Genomic DNA, 14,562 nt, shown 5'->3' on the forward strand with positions numbered 1-14,562 from the left:
TTGGGGGAAAAAAGTAAAACTTTGGAAAAAAAATCTTTGCATCGTCATATCTTTTTCTATGTAAAGGGTCTTTTTTGTTGACACTGCAGTTCTTATTGATACTATGTTGGGGAATGTATGATGTTTTTGATTTTATACATATACAGTTAGGCAAGGAGTGTTTTTCATTTAATTTTTTTTATTTTGTATATTGCAATTATTTTTTTTACTTTTAATGTTAGATCCCAATATATTGCAATACTACTGTATTGCAGTATATTGTAAAACTGGCTGCATTTAATAGACATATACTGTTAACAGGCCTAGCAGCCTTCAGTAGGCTTCCGGGTGTCATAGCAGCAGATCACTGCCATAACGCTTTGGGGTGTGGGCGGGGGGGCTTGAGGGCATCTGATCTGATTTAAGCTTTAAATAATACCGTCGCAATTGTCCACTGCATCTAAATGGTTAACAGCTGGAATCAGTGCAGGCGCAGCACCCATCAGAATTGTTGCATATATACATCATTCTTCTGAAAAGGGTAATACGTGCCTAGTCCTTGCCTCATACCATTTCTGTACTAGGGAACCTGTCAGTAGCCTGCTGACTCGCATACGTCACCGGTGATGTTCTGTGTTCTTTCCTGTGACCACTGAAGCCACTGATTGGCTGCAGGGTTCACATGCAGTGAGATACAAGTTCCCGGGTACCAGTGGCGTAACTAGGAATGGCGGGGCCCCGTGGCGAACTTTTGACATGGGGCCCCCCCGACACCGAAGATCTCGACCGAGTCCCTCCTACGCATTCCTGCGCGCTCTATTATGTCCCATAGTGGCCCCTGCACACAGTATTATGTCCCTTAGTGGCCCTTGCACACAGTATTATACCCAATAGTGGCCCCTGCACACAGTATTATGTCCCTTAGTGGCCCCTGCACACAGTATTATGTCCCTTAGTGGCCCCTACAGGACTAAATACTGTCACCGCTGACCACTATACCAGGACAAATTGTGGATAAAAAAAAATCTGGTCATGTGCATTACAATTTAGTAACTCCATGTGCCTCATATTAATAGAAGTTAACCCCATCATCTCCCTCACATTAACCCCTGTCTGCCTCACCATAAGAGTTACTGATATGTGAGAGACATGGAGGTAATAATAAAGTATCTTCATTATTATTACCCCCAAATGTCTCACATATCAGTAACTCTTATGGTGAGGCAAACAGGGGTTAATGTGAGGGAGATGATGGGGTTAACTGCTATTACTATGAGGCACATGGAGTTACTAAAACACAAGTAATCCCCCAAATGCCTGATAGTAATAAGTAACCCCAGTACGTACCTGTGTAGCTTCAGTTTCATTTTCCTGGAGCAGCTTCTTCCTCTTCTCTTCTGTGCAGGACGGAAGGGATAAGCCCCGCCTCCTCCTCTCATTGGTGGGCAGAGGACAGCAGAGAAAGGGAGGGGGGAGAGAGGGGGGGAACGTCCTGCAGCGCTGACAGGAGCCAGACCTGCAGCTCCTGTGTCTCAGCCGTTGCTGCAGCTTCGGGGCCCCCTGTTGGTGGAAAGTATTCCACCAACAGGGGGCCCCGATCATTATACTCGGGGGTCCGAAAAGACCTCCGAGCATAATGATAGCAGCAGTAGCAGCTGTCACCGGGCCCCTAATGTCCCGGGCCCTGTGGCAGCTGCTACCGCTGCGATGGTGGTAGTTACGCCACTGCCGGGTACCACTAGACCGGACAGCGGCATGGGACACCAGAGTACCGGGGACAGGTGAGTATGATCTTTTTTTTATTTTCCTCTAAAAGGTGAATCCCAGAGAGGAAAATAAGTGATTGACTTGCCTCTGTGCCGATATATTATCTTCAACTGATGCTTCCATATAATAATAAACTGCATACTTTATTACTTCATCTACCCAGTTTATTATATTGATGTGTAGGCTGGTTGAGATTTTGTCTATATGCATGTTGTACAGTGAAAGTACTGTGCCGTACGCTATTCGTGCAGGGGGTGGAAGGGCTGATGGGCCCAGAGGGGGATTTGAATTACAGGACTTTGCTATCTCCTGAGCTCTCATTGAAGTAAATGGGAGTGTAGCTGCCTACGTTCAACTTGATTGCATTTACAATGAGGGTAAAGTACCCCTGTTCTCAGGAACGGCAGGGGTCTTAGAGGTCAGAGGATGGATCGAGGATAACTATTCTTTATGTGCTAAAATCATAGTATACTATAAATAATTATTGCTTATATACGTGTGTACTGTCCGTGTTGTCCACAGACAGCACACATTCCTATCAGTTGATGAATATGTTCTGTCCATGGTAGATCCATTTTTCACATTTTTTTTATTTTTTTTTTTAACTAGATTGCTTTATTTTCAACAGTTTTGGATCCGTGAAAATCAGACTGAAAATTGATGGCATCCGTGTGGTATCCTTAATTTTAGAGAAAAAAATAGATTATACTAGAAAAACTACTTTTAGGCTAAAACCTCACATAGCACATTTTATTTTGTTTTTTTTTCTCCACTTTTCTCTGTGTGTTTTCCTTCCATTATTAAATCTATAGAGAAAAATGCAAACATGCATAGATTACTAGAGCTAGTGCTACACTGTAAGATAAAGAGCTCAACAATAGTCAGCAAGTAACAAGCAAACTGTGCAAACGTTGTTGGTTGCATGATTTGTCTGAGACTTGGTTTTGCACAACACGTTGCTACAGTATGTAGCCCTATCTTGAGATGGCCATTCACACTCTTTCATTACAAACCTATTGTGGCTATTAAAAAAAACTGAACATTAGAACACAGGATAGGTCATCAGTATATTTGTTATCTGTAGGGTTCAGACACCTGGGCCCCACACAGATCAGCTGGTACAGTAACACCTAGGCACTGTAAGATGGACAGGGAGCACGTGCTGTAACGAGAAAAGTCCTGCAGTCTTGTCCACTGCTCTGTGGTTCTCCTACTACTTGAATAGGAAAGCCTTCATATGTCCAGTAAGTGCTGACAGTATCAGATTGTGTATGCGCTCCTTTGACAAGGGAATTATATAATCCAGTACATTCATGAATGTCTAGGAGGAATAATAGAGGAACAGCATAACAGATCATTTTAAGAAAAGATGCTCCAGAGTTGTTATTTCATGATGACTACAAGTATTTACAGTACAAGGGCAGATATGTCAGGAGCTGAAAGATGTTTTTGAAATAAATAGTTCTTAAAGGCTAAGATGCAATTCTACACTTTACTCCAGTGAGGGTAAGGGTATGTTCATACAACGGAAATAGGAATCTAAGGCAGAGTTCCCTCTTAAATTCCTTTTCATTGTTCACCCCTCTGTCTTTCTGCCATGACTTTCACCCACAGGTTCGGTTCAGATGAATGGGTGTAATGAGAGGAGTGGCTTGTGTCATGGGCTTCACAGCTGAATCAACTGTAGGCAGGGGCGTAACTTTAGGGGGTGTAGTCTCACCGGGGCCCAGGAGCCTTAGGGAGCCCATAAACACTGTCATCAGTATTGAGATTGCAGCTTCCATCTGGCCCATAAACCAAGGAGACCCAAAGGTTCGGGGGCGTTCACACTACCGTCAGTGTCCGACAGGTAGTGTCCGCTCCTAGTGTCCGTTCAAAATCTTGCACGGACATTAGGAGCGTACGCTAGCTGTGTCCGTGACACTTTTCATTCATTTAAATGGCGATCGGGTGCGTTCTTTTGCACTCCGTGCCTGTCCTTAAGTGTCCGTTGGTATAGATGTCCGACTTTTCAAGCGGACAGAAAAACCCGGCATGTAGGTTTTTTCTGTGCGCTTGAAAAGTCGGACATCTTTACAAACGGACAGTGAAGGACAGGCACGGAGTGCAAAAGAACGCACCCGATCGCCATTTAAATGAATGAAAAGTGTCACGGACACAGTTAGTGTCCGCTCCTAATGTCCGTGTGAGATTTTGAATGGACACTAGGAGTGGACACTACCTGTCGGACACTGACGGTAGTGTGAACGCCCCCTTACCCTAACCACACTAAGGATGATTAAACTCCTTAGCACCCGTAACCGTCACTATCAAGAATTTTCTGTAGGGATGAGGTAGGGTCCCCCAAACAAAAGATTTCACTGGGGCCCACAAGACTTTAGTTATGCCACTGGCTGTGAGAGCCTAGGCAAGACTGAGCAGGGCGCCTATTTTTCCAGTGTCCTGAATTGATCTCTGCCCCCGATTGAATATAATGGGAGGCAGAATCAGGGCATAATCCTCCCCAAAATCATCACCAAAATCTTTCATGCGATCAGAGCTTAGGATACATTTTCAGGTTTTGTTGATACAGTTTCTGAAGCTGAAATCAGGAGTTGATCATTAAGGATTGGACTCTATAAAGTGCAGATGATACTTCTTTATTTTATTCAATGAACTCTTCAAAAGCATGTGTCTTCTACGTTTGATCAGCAATTATTCTATTAATAATCAATTAATAAGCGTCCAAACTAAGCATCCAGCCCCACAACCATCACCCAGCCCGAAGCCCTGCCCAACGACGGCGACCAGTGGATGAGCAATGTGGTGAGTATTTCTATTGTTTACATGAATATATGCTGTCATACATATATATCATATATGTGCAAAATTATTTGGTTAAATGCATCCTTCACCTTTTGTGGCACATAGACCCCATCATTATTAACTGACTGGTTAAGGTCATACACATAATTTGGACATTGTTCAAACATCTCGAGAACATTGTGCCATTTATATGATGGGGTCCCAGCTTGCATATGTTGGGGGAAAAAGACTGGAGTACAACAGGGGACACCTCTGGCAGCAGTTTTCTGCACCCTCCTAATTCAGAATACATGCACAATTGACTAAGGACCGGTTCACATCTGCACATGGGTTTCCGTTCTGTTCCCCTGAATAGAAACCTAATCCGCATAAAAAAGCAGTTACCTAAGGAAACCTACAGACCCCATAGACTATAATGTGGTCTGTGTGGTTTCCACACGAAAAATGTGGAGAGAAAAGTGCTGATTGCAGGACTTTTCTCTCCGTATTTTTCATGCGGAGAGGGGAACGGAATGCCCCGAACGCAGATGTGAACCGGGCCTGAGCTAAGTGTGCATATGTACAGCGGTCGGCCAAATGATCATTGTGCAGGCCCACAAACCGCAATGGCAGTATTTCTTTTCTTTCTTCTTTTCGCTTGAGGTGAGATCATTTCTTTCTGTGAAATCATTTTCATTACATCCAAATATCTCAGCAGAGAGAAGTATTTTCATCTGGTTGTGGTGCACATTATTATATGACAGCTGAGCTACTGTATGTCACTTCTGTAGAAAGTACATTCTGGGTGTTGTACGTGTTGTGAATTACAAGTTGTCTCCTTAAAAAGAGCTCTGTAGGCAGATATGTTATCACTTGCTGAGGGGAGGCATCTGTAATAATGGTGTCGTTAACCATGAAGTGGTGTGGTGATTTCTTGCTACAGTAAAATCCTCGGTATATCTTTGCTACCGCGAACGCAGTCGCTTTAATTCTTTTCATATGGACTAAATTGCTAGATCTGAGAGAAGTTGAATTTGATGCGCCTATGTTTTCCTCCATGTCTACTAAGTACTAAGTATCTATGACAACCACGATGTTCACCAGAAGATATGCGCAGACATTTTGCTTCTCGACTTCGAAAAATGACAAGAGAATCTCTATTAGGAATAATTTGAGTTGTTAGAAGGTGAATATAACCATGGAACTCTCCAATAGCTGCAATTCAGTGACGTGAAAACTCTGAGGGGCCATTCACATGGAGTTTTCGGCAAGGATTTTGGTACTGAATCCGTGTCAGAATCCACGTGGAAAAAGCGCCTCCCCATAGAACAACAGACCATGCGTTCCGCTATCTTCCTAATGCCTCCTTCATGCAGATTCTGCCTGCAAAAACCAACGCAGTCAATGGGAGGCAGAAAATCCACGTGGAATTGGCAAAAACCATGTGGAAAAACCACTAGCAGTTTTTTCAAGGTCCATACACTGTCCTGCAGGAAAAAAAATATTTCCTAATTCCTGAAGCTGATTTTTTCCTCACCAAAAAACTACATGTGCACGGAACCTGAAAGGCAGAGTACCTCATTGGGGCACATTTATTAAGCCACGTGGATGATTGTTTTGGCATAATTTGCCACTTTTTTTTTGGGCAACTATTTTCCTTGACGTTTCCTGCTGTGCTTTATTTATGACGCATTTGCACCTTTTTTTCCATGTTATGCTGCCCTCGCCACTTTTGAATTTTGTTGGGGTATGGGGGCAAAGTGGGTTTTTATTACTTCTGCCTTAAAAAAAATGCAAAAAATGCAAATTGTTTCAATTTTTGGACTCCATGCTGTGTAGTGATTAAAAAAAAATCCCCCGGCTACTTAGGCCCCCTGGTGTTCGCTTACCTGCAAAGATCTGCTACTGCTCCCCCTTCTTCTTGGTCCGTTCCTCTCTCATTGACATGCTTTCAGAGCTCTGTGCGCGCCCCCACCTCCCTAGGCTAGTGTTAGAGATGATGGGAGTAGGCGGGGCTTGTTGTGGCTTAGGAGAGTGTGGGCAGGGAGAAGTGAGTGCATCACTCACATCTCCCCTCCCAGTACCCGCCCACACTTTCCTAAGCCACAAGCCCCGCTTTCTCCCAGCATCTCTAACACTAGTCTAGGGAGGCGGGGGTGCGCAGGGTGCTCTTAATCATATCAATGAGAGAGAAGAGGAGCGAGAAGAACAGGGAGCGGCAGCGGATCTGTGCAGGTAAGTTGAGCGAAGTTTGCGAGTAGATAGATACTATCTACTCTTCTGTTTCCTCCCTGCTGTGCCATATACTGGACTTTGCTACATCTCCAAGTCAATGTACAGTAGTATCTATCTATTCGCAAACTTCAGTCATGGCTTATTATATGGCGAGTGCCTCATCATCCTCACAGCAGCGCAGCACAGAATGATTTACCGCAGCCTGCCACTCTTCTGCTTCGTCCCTGTTTTACCATATACTCAGCTTTGCTACATCCGAGATGTAGCAGAGCCAAGTATAGGGCACAGCAGGGAAGAAACAGAAGAGTAGTCTTAAGGGAGTTTCGAAGAGTACTCGCTCATCTGATACTATAGCTTTTCTCACAATGATTGGCCAGTAGCCAAGCATTGTGGGAAATAACCTCCGACCTTGATCCCGTCGGAAAAGAAGGGGGTTTGGAATTACGATTACGATCGTGAAATTTACTCGATCACCGATCGGAATCCGAACATTTCCCATCCCGATCTCTCAACCCTAGACAGCACTCTAAAAGATTTGATCTTGCTTTTACTTTACAACATCAAATATTCATAATGACAATGACATGACAATGAGAGTATTTTACTGTACATGAAGTTAATTTCTATTGGGAAAGACTGTACAAGTGACAATACAATGGACATGCAACAGTTTTATGTTTTGCAATACCAAGCACAGCCACTATACAATTTATGACGCTGTGCTTGGTAACCAATGTAGAGGCTGCAGTGGTCATCCGAATGGTGACGCTTCTTCAAACAGCTGATGGGTGGGGGGGTGATGGAAGTTAGACTGATCTTATATAGATGATCTGTTTTATGGCTAGTTCATCAGTATTATACACCATGATCTAAATTCCCAGTCATAATTTTCTTTTTCTTTTTTTTACAAATTAAAAAATAAAAATCCACTATTGCAAATTTTTCTGCACAACGGAGTTTCTAAACATTTTATAGTTTGTAAAGAAGTGAATAAAGTCATTTGTTGAATGTGTATCAGCAAAAGTTACATTTACTGACATCAATAGCTATTTCAATCAAAAACATTTTAACAAGGCAAGTTGCATGTTAACACAGGACCCCTTTTTTTATATCACCTTCACAATTCTTGCATACATTGAACTTGTGAGTTTATGGATATTTTCTGATTGAATTTCTTTGTAGGATATCAGAATAGCCTTCCAGAGCTGCTGTTTTGATATGAACTGCCTCCCACCCTCATAGATCTTTTGCTTCAGGATACTCCACACGTTCTCAATAGGGTTGAGGTCAGGGGAGGATGGTGACCTCAGCATCAGTTGTACTTCTTTTATTCCCATACCAGCTAAAGACTCAAAGCTATTATTTTCTGCATGAGATGATACTTTGTCATACGTGAAGATGATTTTGCTACGGAAGGCAAAGTTCTTCTTTTTGGAAGAAAGTGGTTAGTCAGAAACTCTATATACTTTTTTAGAAAGTTGTACCAGCTGTTTCCACATGGTTCCGGGCCAAAACATAACTCTGCCACTTTTTTGAGACATGGTGGCCATCCACCAACCATTGACTGTTTCATCCATGGTTTCACAGCACTCATCGGTAAACAAGATTGTTTAAAAATTAGTCTTCATGCATGTGTGGGACCACTGCAACCGTTTCTGCTTATGAGCACTGTTTAGGGGTGGCTGAATAGTAGGTTTATTAACAACTGCAAGCCTCTGAAGGATCCTACAACTTGAGGTTCATGGGACTCAAGAGGCACAAAGCAGCTTCAAATACCTGTTTGATGCTTTGTAATGGTATTTTAGCAGCTGCTCTGTTAATCCGATTCATTTGTCTGGCATAAACCTTCCTCATTTTGCCTTTATCTGCACAAACCCGTCTGTGCTCTGAATTAGCCACAGATCTCTTCACAGTACAATGATAATGCTTAATTTTTTGGGAAATATCGAATGTTTTCACACCATGCCCAAAGCATTGCACTAAAAAGACTCTTGTTTAGAGGTGAGCGAACACTATTCGAAACAGCTGTTTCAAATAGCACGCTCCCATAGAAATGAATGGAAGCGGCTGGCACGTAGACTTTGCCGGCGGCCGGCCGCTTAACCCCCCCATGCCGGCTACGTCCATTCATTTCTATGGGAGCGTGCTATTCAAAACAGCTGTTTCGAATAGTGTTCGCTCATCTCCATTCTTGTTCTTTCCCATATTGCTTGAAACCTGTGACCTTCTAAAGAGAATCTTTCAGGTCCTCGGGCACATGCCGTGTAATACACCACTAGAAAGCCGACAGTGCACTGAATTCAGCACGCTATCGGCTTTCCCGTTATTTGCCCCTGCTGAAGAGCTATCGGTGACATTACAGTATTTCTTCAGTTTCAGAAGGGTATTTCTGACAGTCTGTGAGGAACACCCCTCCTGACAGTAGAGTCCATAGCGCTGTACTGTGAGGAGGCATTCCTTACCAACCAGCCATGATGCTGAATGGTGAGGAACACCCCGCCCAGTACTAGTCTATGGGTGAGTACTGTCAGGAGGGGTAGGGGGTTTTCCTCACCACTCAGCATCATGGCTAGCCGGTAAGCAACACCCCCTCACAGTACAGAGCTATGGACAGTACTGTTAGGAGGGGCATTCCTCACAGACTGTCAGAAACACCCTTCTGACACTGAAAAGCTATGGTACCAGCACCCATAGCTTTTCAGCGGCGGCACAGAACAGGAAAGCCGATAGAGCACTGAATTCAGCGCACCGTCAGCTTTCTAGCGGTATACAGTCCTATGAAAAAGTTTGGGCACCCCTATTAATCTTAATCATTTTTAGTTCTAAATATTTTGGTATTTGCAACAGCCATTTCAGTTTGATATATCTAATAACTGATGGACACAGTAATATTTCAGGATTGAAATGAGGTTTATTGTACTAACAGAAAATGTGCAATATGCATTAAACCAAAATTTGACCGGTGCAAAAGTATGGGCACCTCAACAGAAAAGTGACATTAATATTTAGTACATCCTCCTTTTTCAAAGATAACAGCCTCTAGTCGCTTCCTGTAGCTTTTAATCAGTTCCTGGATCCTGGATAAAGGTATTTTGGACAAACAATTCAAGTTCAGTTAAGTTAGATGGTCGCCGAGCATGGACAGCCCGCTTCAAATCATCCCACAGATGTTCAATGATATTCAGGTCTGGGGACTGGGATGGCCATTCCAGAACATTGTAATTGTTCCTCTGCATGAATGCCTGAGGATTTGGAGCGGTGTTTTGGATCATTGTCTTGCTGAAATATCCATCCCTGGCGTAACTTCAACTTCGTCACTGATTCTTGAACATTATTCTCAAGAATCTGCTGATACTGAGTGGAATCCATGCGACTCTCAACTTTAACAAGATTCCCGATGCCGGCATTGGCCACACAGCCCCAAAGCATGATGGAACCTCCACCAAATTTTACAGTGGGTAGCATGTGTTTTTCTTGGAATGCTGTTTCTTTTTGGACGCCATGCATAACGCCTTTTTTTATAACCAAACAACTCAATTTTTGTTTCCAAAATGAAGCTGCCTTGTCCAAATGTGCTTTTTCATACCTCAGGCAACTCTATTTGTGGCGTACGTGCAGAAACGGCTTCTTTCTCATCACTCTCCCATACAGCTTCTATTTGTGCAAAGTGCGCTGTATAGTTGACCGATGCACAGTGATACCATCTGCAGCAAGATGATGCTGCAGCTCTTTGGAGGTGGTCTGTGGATTGTCCTTGACTGTTCTCACCATTCTTCTTCTCTGCCTTTCTGATATTTTTCTTGGCCTGCCACTTCTGGGCTTAACAAGAACTGTCCCTGTGGTCTTCCATTTCCTTACTATGTTCCTCACAGTGGAAACTGACAGGTTAAATCTCTGAGACAACGTTTTGTATCCTTCCCCTGAACAACTATGTTGAACAATCTTTGTTTTCAGATCATTTGAGAGCGGGCTGTCCATGTTCGGCGACCATCAAACTTAACTGAACTTGAATTGTTTTGTAGAAAGAAATGGTCCAAAATACCTTCATCCAGGATCCAGGAACTGATTAAAAGCTACAGGAAGCGACTAGAGGCTGTTATCTTTGCAAAAGGAGGATGTACTAAATATTAATGTCACTTTTCTGTTGAGGTGCCCATATTTTTGCACCGGTCAAATTTTGGTTTAATGCATATTGCGCATTTTCTGTTAGTACAATAAACCTCATTTCAATCCTGAAATATTACTGTGTCCATCAGTTATTAGATATATCAAACTGAAATGGCTGTTGCAAACACCAAAATATTTAGAACTAAAAATGATTAAGATTAATAGGGGTGCCCAAACTTTTTCATAGGACTGTATTACACCACATGTGCCTGAGGACATGAAAGGTCCTCTTTAATAATGTGGAACATCCTTCTTAAGTAGGTTTCCTTTAATCAGACTCACTTAGCAAACTAATACTCACAGGTTTTTGAGATTGATTTCAGTGATCCAAAGAGCCCTGAGACACAAGACCATCCAGGAGTTTATTTGAAAAGCAAACAATTACATCTTTATGACACTGAAATCCTATCTGCATAATAATATGGTGCAATCAAAGCCCCTTCAACTGTGGTGCAGTTGTCTGACAATCATGGTGATATAACAAACAACACTTAGCATAAAACATAACTTTTAATGTCAAATATGGTCAGCTAAAATCTTTCAACGGTATAGCTAGGGCTAAAATTAGAATACATAACTCCATAAGAAAAGTAGGGAACACTATAGAGATATAGCTTTTTTTGCAATGTTCCTAGATACTGCAGGGTAGTTCAGCTTAGGGGAGTGATAATCACAACTTGACAGGTGACGGTTAGCACTAAATAGGTGCCTAGATGATGATAATCTCACTGATACTGTAGCTGATAACAATGTTGTATAGAGTAAATACCTTCTTCCCCCCTACTGTTTTGATGCTGTTCACACTGCCCTAAAGCATCCACTCAATAGCAAAGTTAACCTGACACCTAAACATATAACTAGTGTCCCTGTCCACTTGATAAATATGCCATTCTATAGGGTTCACACTAGATATGCTGTAAATAATTAATCTCTCTACGCGTTTCGATTACATATTCTCATCAGGAGAGGATAAGGAAAAATAATAAAGAAGAAAAACCGCATTTCCCGGTTCCCCGATGGTGGGAGCCAGTACTCAGTGTCAGGCTCCCACCATCGGGGAACCGGGAAATGCGGTTTTTACTGCAACATCTTCTTTATTATTTTTCCTTATCCTCTCCTGATGAGAATATGTAATCGAAACGCGTAGAGAGATTAATTATTTACAGCATATCTAGTGTGAACCCTATAGAATGGCATATTTATCAAGTGGACAGGGACACTAGTTATATGTTTAGGTGTCAGGTTAACTTTGCTATTGAGTGGACGCTTTAGGGCAGTGTGAACAGCATCAAAACAGTAGGGGGGAAGAAGGTATTTACTCTATACAACATTGTTATCAGCTACAGTATCAGTGAGATTATCATCATCTAGGCACCTATTTAGTGCTAACCGTCACCTGTTAAGTTGTGATTATCACTCCCCTAAGCTGAACTACCCTGCAGTATCTAGGAACATTGCAAAAAAGCTATATCTCTATAGTGTTCCCTACTTTTCTTATTGAGTTATGTATTCTAATTTTAGCCCTAGCTATACCGTTGAAAGATTTTAGCTGACCATATTTGACATTAAAAGTTATGTTTTATGCTAAGTGTTGTTTGTTATAAGAGAAAGTGAATCATGGTGATATACAAGATCAGCTATTATACGGCCATGTTCAGATTTAATTCACAGTTGAAAGAATATAAAGGGGACCTATTGTTTATAGGATATGAGGCACTACAATTGCTGGAAGGGAGGTGCAGAAGCTCTCACTGAATGTTGTATCATTTAGGTTGTCATGGTCTCTGAGAGTCCAGCACAGCAACGTAAGGGCTCATAAAGTGAGCTGTGATATTATGCACACAGATGGAAGTAAATATTTAAGACACAGACCCGCTAACAACTGGTGTAGATTCCCAGTATAAGGGGCCTTCACATGGAGTAAAGTGGCGCTGATTCTGCAATGATAACTCGTGGCAGAATCAGCGCTGATAAAAAGACTCGGAACTCAAACTCGTTAAACGGAACCCATTGAAGTCAAACAGAGTCTTTTTATCAGCGCTGATTCTGCCGCGAGTTATCATGGCAGAATCAGCACCACTTTACTCCATGTGAATGCTGGGAATCTACACCAGTTGTTAGCGGGTCTGTGCCTTATTTATGATGAGTGCAAAACCTCCTCATAAATCAGGGTAACCTTGCACCTGTTTGCTCGTTTTTTAAGTCTGGCGTATGAAATGCCAGTATTAATAAATTCACCCCATCAATTAAGGCAAAGGCCACAAGGTTCAGGTCTGCTGTGGGATCACAGAAGACATCCCTTAGCAGACAACTACACTGGCTGGTGGGCAGCTGGCGGTCAACTTTTACATTGCAAAGGCAGCAAACCATGGCCAAGCACAAAGCAATAATTGACATTTTATAGAGGGAATTGAATTCCTATGAATGTAAATATACAAGTTCTATATTAAATTGATTGTATAATATTAATAATTGTATAATATAATAAAAAATTATTATAGGGAGTTCGAGTGAGGTAATAACGGCCGCCGCCCGAGGGAGGGACGGACACCCAGACCGCCACCCGGAGAGCAGCCCGCCGCGTCCCGGAGCCCTTCACAGCAGCGAATAGCGGCCCAGCACGGCCAGGAGAGAGTGATGGCAGCCATCCGTAAGAAGCTGGTGATTGTTGGCGATGGAGCGTGTGGTAAGACGTGTCTCCTCATCGTCTTCAGTAAGGACCAGTTCCCCGAGGTCTACGTGCCCACCGTGTTTGAGAACTACGTGGCGGATATCGAGGTGGATGGAAAGCAGGTGGAGCTCGCCCTCTGGGACACCTCCAGCCAGGAGGACTATGACCGATTGCGGCCTCTGTCCTACCCAGACACAGACGTTATATTAATGTGCTTCTCCATTGATAGCCCCGATAGTTTAGAAAATATCCCTGAAAAATGGACGCCTGAGGTAAAACATTTCTGCCCCAACGTGCCCATCATCCTGGTCGGCAACAAGAAGGATCTGCGTAACGACGAGCACACCCGCCGGGAGCTGACCAAGATGAAGCAGGAACCGGTGAAACCTGAAGAAGGCCGAGACATGGCCAACCGGATCTCGGCCTACGGCTACATGGAGTGCTCGGCCAAGACGAAGGACGGCATCAGGGAAGTCTTTGAGTTGGCCACACGGGGCCACCCTGCAAGCCAGACGCGGCAAGAAGAAAACGACGTGCCTTCTGATCTAAGGGATGGCGCCCGCTCCCTCCCTGCAGCGGCCGGCCCCGCCCCCTCCCTCCCCGCAGCGGCCGGACCCACCCCCTCCCTCCCCGCCGCGGCCGGCCCCGCCCCCTGAAGTGATGTTTCTTATCTAGAGTGTTCTCCGGCCTCTGTCTCTTTTCCATTTATTCTGTATGAGATTTTATAAGACGTCGTTTCGCTCGCTCGCAGTATTTATATCTCTTCTCTTTAACGTCACTGTTAGCGGCAGACTAACGCCTACATTCCATGTCACCAGGGCGCCGCCTAGTTGTCAGAGTCCCGCCCCCATCGGTCCAGGAGCAGCGCTGCTACCTTACGTTCTTCACTTAGTTGCCTTCCCCTCCCCCGCTACGTTTTTGTCTTTGGATACCGCACCCTTCCCAGGCGCTCACGCTGA

At 43.5% G+C, this 14,562-nt stretch overlaps 1 pseudogene; it reads left to right on the plus strand.

The window, feature by feature from the left end:
• Positions 1-13,439: 13,439 nt before the first annotated feature.
• LOC142202873 (transforming protein RhoA pseudogene) lies at positions 13,440-14,238 on the plus strand (annotated as a pseudogene).
• The last annotated feature ends 324 nt before the right edge of the window (positions 14,239-14,562 follow it).

The sequence above is a fragment of the Leptodactylus fuscus genome, chromosome 5 (assembly GCF_031893055.1).
Source record: "Leptodactylus fuscus isolate aLepFus1 chromosome 5, aLepFus1.hap2, whole genome shotgun sequence".
Lineage (NCBI taxonomy): Eukaryota > Metazoa > Chordata > Amphibia > Anura > Leptodactylidae > Leptodactylus > Leptodactylus fuscus.